At 42.6% G+C, this 9,171-nt stretch overlaps 1 pseudogene; it reads right to left on the bottom strand.

Moving 5' to 3' along the window:
• Positions 1 to 4,003: 4,003 nt before the first annotated feature.
• Positions 4,004 to 8,935, bottom strand: LOC149105368 (uncharacterized; annotated as a pseudogene).
• Between the last annotated feature and the right edge of the window lie 236 nt (positions 8,936 to 9,171).

The following is a 9,171-nucleotide window of genomic DNA, read 5'->3' as shown; positions in this document are numbered from 1 at the left end:
TGTTCTTTACATGCTTCGAATTTTGACAGGAAAGACAATTAAAAAGTTTTGCGTCATTACGGTTTCTGTAACACACATGGGTGTTTTTGCATCACTAAGTTTGCTCTGTACGCTTTGCTCTCACTTAACTAGTCAGAGTGGATGATGCCCAAATCAACTTTGCACTTTTTCTGCGCATTCCGTAAGAAATGTATGTGGTCATTTTCGCTTCATATGACCTGCCACTAAAAAATTAACGTTTTCGGATTCGTTGTACCTCATATGATAACCTAGTTGAACTAGTAAACTCAATTTTAGCGATCAGTTGGTATAACAAGTCGGTGTAAGAGAGCATCAAAGTTGCAAGATCAGATGCAGCTGATTAGGTACAAAGAATGTAACGTCACAAATTCTGTATCCAATCAATCACCCTGGGCACACACGCCAACAAAAATGCCAGGGTGATTGCATCTCGGATCAACGGACGCGCGCATAAAAATTGAAAACAAATTTCAAAACGGCGGCTTGTGTGCCATTTCAAGATGAATCGAAAAAATGACTCATATTGACACAGAAGAGGTCCAAGAATCCAGTGACGAGGTGAGCGACAAAACAGATAAGCCATTGAGTCAGCTGTCAATTGTTTCATAGAATGCAGTGACGTGGGGGAAAATTTCGCATTTTTTTGTTAAACAAAAGGCAAAAAGATTAAGAGGTCTTTACGAACAACGTGCTCGAGGGAAAGATCCTTTTTCCATTTTCTGTGAATCATCACTCAACACAGGAGCAGAGTTAAAAGACGAGACCTGTACATGGTTGGATTTAATCTACAGAAGGCTGTCAGCTCGTCGGCGAATTAAGAGACCTTGGTATTTGGAGTTTACCCGTAACATTCCAAAGGAAATTTTCTTAGCCATTAAAAGGACCTTTTCAACCACAACAAATCATGACCTGAGACGAAATGTATACATGGAAGGAAATCGTAAGGGCTTCTCAATCAGTATTGCATATTTTCCGTCTGTTCTTTACATGTTTCGAATCTTGACAGGAAAGACAATTGAACAGTGTTGTGTCATTACGGTTTCTGTTACACACATTAGTTTTCTTTGCATGACTAAGTTTGCTCTGTACACTTTGCTCTCACTTAACCAATCAGAGTAGATCAGATCGCTGGACGTTGACCTCACCCGACTGAAACAAAATTATTCTTTAAATTTACTGTTTCACACCTGCACATCCTCATGGTAAACTTTGTTTTTACCAAAACTTAACTAAATAGCGCTGTTAACTTTAGCAGCCGAAATGGACTATTCGAAGCAAAGCGGCGTCAGCGACCCTAAACTAGACTAGGTTTATGGAAAGGTTGTAATGTCATTGGTTTTGTAAGGGAAGAAGGTAGTGTAGATTCTCTCTTGTCTTTACTTGATTTATTCAAGTTTTTTTCTTCGAATTGAAGGGCTTTACTAGTTTTCTACGTCGTAATATGTGTCCAACCTTCACAGAAAATACACATTACGGAATTAAGAGAGCCAAAGAGTTTAGTTTCGCCAAATTAAATGCGAGAGATTAAAGAAATATATAGATAGTACACCTTGGAAAAACGATTGGAAACTGCTTCGAAGACAAGAGTGGCATTTTTATTATCAAGACCGAAACTTTAAAAGGAAGAAAACGTCGCTGACGTCCTCCCTATTGGAAATAAAGTTTGGATTCTCGCGTCTATCTAGTGGTTCATTAAAAAAATTTCAAATTTATCTTCAAGTGAAGTGGATACAGAACTCCGCGCCGTTGCTTGTTCTGTGGCCGTTCCGCAGGCGGACTTGTTACCTGCCAAACTATTCTTTGACTTACTTTCTTAAATTGCGTGCAGCGGCATACCAGGTGAGTTTGGCCGAACCATGGTTCGTACTTTTGCGAGAGGTAGTCTAGCCGAAATACCCATGGCGAGACCAAACCAGCCTGATATGCCGCCAAAGCGTACCAGAAAGGAACGATTAGGTATTTACCGTACCCAAATTCGGCCAAATGACCTGATATTGTAGCCATATCAGGTCAGTGACTTGATGTCTCAGGATATCAAGACAGTAGACACAGCTTCTGATTGGCTAGTTGGGAAGTTAGTTACGGTAATCTAGAGTTACACGAAGAGATCTACTCACAGCCTTCCCAGCTCGGTATTGTAGCGGAAAATATCCTCAGGTAAGTCTTTCAACTGATTGTTTTGCAAGTACCTACCAACAAATAATCACAATCAGTGTCAATTGCACGATAAAAGGGAAATTAAAGAGTGTGTGCTAAGAGGTTCCCTTCCTGATATAGGATACAACCTTACAGAAAACAAGAATAATAAAAATAAAAATGGGAAAACAAAACTCTCTTACAGGATACTTTCCATGTTGTTTCTCCATCTAGAAAATTCTGAGATCCCGGAATTGCAGGATCTCTTTCATTTGTGACACCACTCATATTTAGCCTGAGACATAGGAGATTAGGGCAGAGGGTCACAAAGTGTCCGCGCTGACTTAACATCGAATTTATCTTACACAACAAGCGTTTTAAAAGGTGACAATCGCCGAAATTGATGATCTTACTAAGAAACTATTAAGAAACAGTTTAATGTGTCAATTATATGGATATATAACTTGTCCATATCAACCATGTCTTGTCCGTCTCTATCAGCAATGTCCTCAAAGGGTATTTTAACTAAGTTTTTGTCATTATTACGCTTACATGTGTCTTTGTGTGAGATATTTTGACGAGTTTGTTGCAAGTTCTTATACTATTCTTTGATGTCCAAATCAACTTTGCACTTTTTCTGGGCTGACTTAACATCGAATTTATCTTACACAGCAAGCGTTTTAAGAGCTCCTGCCTGAGAGCATTGAGAGTCTTGCGAGAGCGACTATTTTGGCACATTGTTCATAATTCGCCTCAAGATACCCTTTGGTGAACTGTTTTCAAAAATCATAATTTAAAGTTCCAGCGTTTTTTTATTTTCCAAAAAAATTCGAAAGTTTGAAAATGAGGTCGAAGTGCGTTTTCCGCCCAATGGAATGCCCCAAATAACACGGAAAGACGAAGCATTCGTTAAGTCTTGAAATTTAATCAATTACTGTTAAAGTTTACTCAGGTATAGAATAGCTATTCCTCTTTAGGTCTAACGTAAGAAATATGTCAAATGCTCCAATATTCTGAATTTTCAAGCCATCCTAAAAACGCGTAAAATATTGGCTAAGTTTGAGTGGGTAAAACCTTTCCTGGTACGTTGTTTTTTCGAAATTTAACTCTATGGGCTAAACGTTTTGTTCTTTAGCTGTTATCCTTCCAAATCTCAAGCTCGAACTCAACGCGCTTCCGTCTCTGCAGCAACTCACAGATGACCAGATAATTTGAACACGAAATGGACGCTGAACTTAGAGGTTAAGGAAAATAAAAAATAAGCTCTTGTATTTTCTGGCTTGACCTTACGACTAATCTATCCCTTAAGTTAGATAAGTCATTTAGAAACCATTGAAAGCCTGCGAGTGAAAAAAATTAAACAATGATAAAATTTGAAAACCAGTTGTCAACAGATAATCTGTCGATTTCACATGGGACAAGAGTACACAAACATACCTGTCGCAAACGTTCCTGAATAAGTTGCAACGAAAACAACAGCATTATATCCTTATTAGCGTATAATCTATGATTTTATAAGACAAATTTCACGAGCTGAACAGGTTAATTTCGCTTGTGACTCTTGTAGTTTTATGCTCAATATTATAGCAAATATTAATTCCGCCCGCTTAATGTTTACAAACAACTCGGTTCATCGTGCGGAGCTCATATTCAGATCCAAAGTGAACGCAATACATACCAAGAGCTCGAACCTACCCCAATGACACCGCAGGCAGCCTCTGAAGCCATATTTTTCTCGAATCAAGTACCTTTACCACCAAGCATAACTGACATTTTATGACGGTGGTTTTGCTGTTGAAACGCGAGAGACCCGGAGTAATGCAACACTCCTTTGAGTCACGCATGCGGAGACGGGATACTATATCTGTTGTCAATGTAAAAGTCGAGTTAGCAGACAAGTGAGCTTAAGTTAGCAGTATTCTCAAATACTGTAAAATCAAATACAACCTCGCTTATTTCCAGGTGTCACGGTTATCTTAGTATTTTACAAGCAAAATACAAATTGTTGCCAAACTTTTGCTGCCCATTTTTCACACATGGTTTTTGGCGGCAAGCGAGAGGGGAGTGGTCGGCGTCGTAGGAGTCTGTGAACAAAAAGGAAGGGTAACCCTAATGCCACAGTTATCCTAACAATAAGACTTCTCTAGCACTCGAAAGTTTGTTGTTTTGTATCGGCGTGCTTATGATGCAGCCAGAATGCACTACGATGACAAACCCTACCTGAGCGTGAGTGTTACCCTTGCACCTGGGTTATATGTTGTCCTTGTAAAGACTCAGATAGGTACAACTCGGCTATCTGAATCACTTAATTTCAATTCCATGAAACAAAATATGTTCTACACACTGACGATCAACAATTAATCACCAAAATTGTTTATATTTAGTTTGGCGCTTAAGTTTCCGATATGTTTGTTGCTACTGTCGCTAAAATATCCTTAAGCAGAATTGTTTATAGTCTTGCCTTCAAACGCGTTCTAAAATCAAGGAAAAAATGGTGTCTGGATGATTAAGAGCTTGAAATCAAAATTTGATTTTGCTTGTTAACTCGGGCTAGGATAACCCTACTGATACGGTACCCTCCCTTCTTGTAAACAGGCCTCAGTACAGTCCTTGTGGATCGTAAGGTTTGTTCATTGTTGACAAGAACAGTTCTGTGTTATGTCCTTTAGTAGTTCCATGTACGGAGCTCTCCTGCGCACGGGAGGCTGTGGTATATCTAGACCCAGGCCCTCGCATACACGCTGCAGCGTTGGTAACTTGAGTATCTTCAAGGTATCACCTTTCACCATTGAGCAAAGATGGAACTGGCCATACAAGTCATAATGGGATGCTGGATCTGGTTTGCTGTGGCCGCCACGTCTCTGGCGCCAGTGAAATTTGTCTCCTCTTCTGATGCCTGGATATCTAACTCATTCATATCTTGCTGGCGAGCGGCAGCATTAAGACGTGAAAAGTAAGAGGCGCTCTGCGAGGCTGTAAGGAGTTCTGATGACTGGAAAAGGCGCAGACAGTCAGCACCACGAGCACGACGCATTTCACGAGCAACGACCTCCGCATCGAGCTTTCGGCCTGTTGTTTGGCCGATACGAAATTTAGCCAAAAGAGCCCATCCCTCCTTGGCAGCTGCAATAGGGTAATCCTGGGAAAGCGTTGAGGTTTTTAGGGTTGGTAAAACGCCAACGCCCTCCTCCAGGGCTGACTTCTAACCCATTTTGGCTAGATCTATCACAGTATGTCTCTCAGGGGACCGTGTCCATTTCTCGAGGGACAAGTGCTTTTCAAGCGCCGATACCTGTTGAAAGATGCGCACGCACCCATCCTGGGGACATGAATAAACCCCAGCAACTTTGTTGCTCTCCTCTGGATTGACATTCTGCATTTCCTCCGCGCTGGCTTCAGGAGTTGTGGCTTTGGTCGACTTGTTGCCCAAAGGTTTGAAGTCTCCCGGGGAAAATGCTGCCACTAGTCCGCTCTGACTTGGTTCTGAAATATGATGAGACACACATCCACATTATATTTCAATCTAGGAACAAGTAACAATGCAGTTATTGTTATTGGTAATAACAGGTGTTGAAGAGGTACTACTGAAAAGCATTACCCATCCCTCACTCCCTCTCTACCTAACACTATTAATCAGGGAGGTTTCCGCACTCGTTATTGTATATAATTTAGGTCGAATTGTGAAGAACACCGTAGTAACGGCAAAATAAGAGAGTTTGTCAGTCCGTAGAACAAATCGTGACATTATGTCTACAATATTTGGCTACTCACCAGAAGACCTAAAAGACGATACATCCAGTTTGATTACATCACCAGGACCGACACCATATGCACGCCAACAAGTAACGGTGTCTGTTGAAGTAAACTCAAAGTTGTTCAGCCTTGTGATACTTGCTACTGTCTGGGCCGAGTCTTGCGTCTCGGCAATGGTGTCCATGGAAACCACTCGGACTCCCTCCAATCCTCCATGAGAAATCAATACAATTTTCATGTCATTTGCAGTGCACACGTCGTGTCCTTCATTTATGTATGTCCTGATATGGAATTTGCGTGACGCAGCCAATCGATCTGCCGCACCTTTACCCCCTTGTGGATTGCTAAAATCAATACGTGCCACCCAAAATTCCGCAACGTGTTCCCATATGTCGACACGCCAGGATTGTGCGAGAGGAATGGTAACACCCGGCGTTATCCTGACGAAAAAAGGCCGTGTTGATTTCCGGGTGCTCCTGCTTAAGTGTGGTCAGAACGTGGTGCATGATGGCTACGACTGAAGAGCTTCCCTGGCTACATGACTGGATGACGTGGATGAACCCTTGCTACTGTAGGACCCCTTCTACCCGTCGGTATACGACTGATATGTGCCAGGATATAGCACGCTTGCCAAATCAATCTGCTTGGGACTCTCGGTACCTCTGCGGCAAGAACTTCATTGCCCAGTCGTTTACAATGAAAACCGCTTCTTGGTTGAGGGCAACGATGACATCCAGGCGAACCTGGTCTTGGTGTGCTAATCGTAACAAATGACATTCCCATGACTGGATGGCAAGCGTGGCGTGATTGGTAAGATATACAGCTTCGTCTCTGTCGTCATCCGTGTGAAACGGCGCCCTAGCTACGGCTTCTGAAATGGCGGCAAGCGTAGAATTTAGGTTTTCGCACTGCTCGCATACGTCTTCGTGTCGGTGATCGCATTGTTGCCGAAGGTCTGGGTTGGTACAATCGCTAAGGGCAAACACACTGCAGTGACTGGCTACCTCAGAGTTGGTGCTAATGTGAACCTGTCAAGGAATGCATTTAAATGCATTACACGTCATACCTGTATTGCCAAGATCGCTACACTAATAAGGTACATATTCAGCTGGCCTTGGATCAAAGAGAATAAAGGAAAAAATCGTGGCGGTTAAAATAAAACACCATTAAAAAATAAATGGAAAAGGTGACTAAGGCACTTTTCCCATCAATTGGCCATTCCCACCCCCACCCTCCACCCCTCTCGCCATCCCCTTCTCCCTCATCAAAGCCTGATCTTTCGATGGGAGAGCCTTTGGACTAATTTTTGCTTTTTCTAGATTACCGTTTTACTGCCGTTTTACAGAATTACTACTGTAGAATGAATTCGAAAAAAAAAATGAACATTAGCATCTATGTTTAAAGGGCATATTCAAAGCGAATTTTGAGCAACCCACCGCGAGACAGATTTTGTCCCAGTCCTACAATTTTTTAGGGTTAGTTTTCAAAAAACTATTAGCTTGAAATCGCCTTTAAGATACAATTTGGCAGTCTTCAAGGATTGGGTGTCAATGGCATCTGATTCCTTTCCCAGTCCGAGTTCGCTAAGCTGGCACACTAAGGATTCAAGGTCTTCAAAAGCGCGAGCACCTTCTGCGGCAAAGTATTCAAGCCATTGAAGAGACTTGCGCACTGAAGCTTTGCACTCTGCTAGTATCCGCAACATGGTGCGCTCGCTGAAGGGCTCGAATCCCGTCTCATCGCAGTACTGTTCGTACTGGCCCGCTATCCTCTGTGGAATAAGCGTACGGATGGCGTTCGGTATTTCAATAGTTTTTCCTGAGGAAAGCGTCAGCATGTTCTGTCCAAAAGGCAGATCTTGGACTAAATGAGGACTCGTAATGAAGGACAGAAAATGGTCCAACTGCTGCCGCTCAACTCTTACTCTCACTAATGGTTGGTAGGTCATGGAAGCGCCGCGCTCAAACTGCAGGCGATGAAGGTTGGCTATGGTGCAGTGATATCTCGACAAGCCTGGTATAAACACTGAGATGGCCTTTTAGCTGGCAAGACCTGCCATGATGGACAGAATCTGTCTTCTCGTGTACTAGCCATTTGCATTGCCGTAAGCCTCTGCCAAAGCCTCGAGGTAGTCTTTTGACGGCTGCGATAAGTCTTCTAGACCAAGGGCCTTCTTCATGGCAGCAGACGAGACAGTGGCCTGCCAAAGAGAACCTGCGTCTTTCGGGCTGATTGTGCGGAGGACTGAGGACACGATCTCTGCCGTTCTTTTGGTGTATCGTTGCTTGGTTCTGTCAGAGACCTGTTCCCACTCAAGCCAGGGTTGAACTATCGGAGCGATACCGTCGGAGAGTAAATACTCATTCAACCTTTCTCGAGGCACCACCGACATTGCCTTCACAGCTTGCGTTTCCTCGCTCGTGCTTGAAACAATGCTATCTGTATCTGGACTAAGGAAAGTCTCATCGTCAATTGCAAGCCTTGATAATTCTGCCGCCAGATCTTCAGATGAAACATCGTTGTCCGAGGGATCCTTTTCCACCAATGTCTGCTATAAGTAAAAATAATTTCAATAGTAACTAAAAAGCGTATTTATTTTCTTGTTGGTATGTGGGTGTATGTTGTGAAGTGTGTGCGATGGTGTTGGGGTGGGTTTTGGGCTGGCATGATTAAATTAACACCCGGCGCAAAATTAGTCAGCTTCTTACCGTGGATTGTTCTTGAGATGACTCAGCATGTAGTACAGCTTGTTCAGCCGTAGGCGCAGCCAAAGGTGTTCCACAGGCTTCTGACTTCTGGTCCGGCAGTGACTTGTTTTCCAAGAGCTGTTTGCTCACGAACTCTTTACACTGTTTGCAAATTGCTGAAAAAGTGGAGCAATAAACCTTTCACTTCTTGCCGAAAAATATACTGCTCGAGGACAATGCGAATTTTCTCAGCCAATTAAAGTAATTCGAAAAAGCTCTTACGAAATCAGAGTGACTTCAAGACCACAGAAATAACTGTTCCATTCTCTCGCGCGATCCCTTGCCTTATTTCCCTTTGCGATTACTTCACAAGCCAGTCTGTTTCACCCCTCATGGTTATGAAATAGGAACAGTTACATGTATATGTATAACTACTTGTACGAGATCTGGTAAACATTTTAGGCTATATGCAACTCACGCGATCCAACTGGAATGAGAATCTTGGTTTCCTCGAAAATTACTGTTGATTGGTGGCTATTCACTAGGTAAATTCCTTTAGCTTTAGCATTCGCTG

This window comes from Orbicella faveolata, unplaced genomic scaffold (assembly GCF_042242905.1).
Source record: "Orbicella faveolata isolate gen_17 unplaced genomic scaffold, um_ofav_v1 contig_34, whole genome shotgun sequence".
NCBI lineage: Eukaryota > Metazoa > Cnidaria > Anthozoa > Scleractinia > Merulinidae > Orbicella > Orbicella faveolata.
The sequence above is the reverse complement of the archived record's forward strand: the minus strand, read 5'-3'. Positions and strand labels throughout refer to the sequence as shown.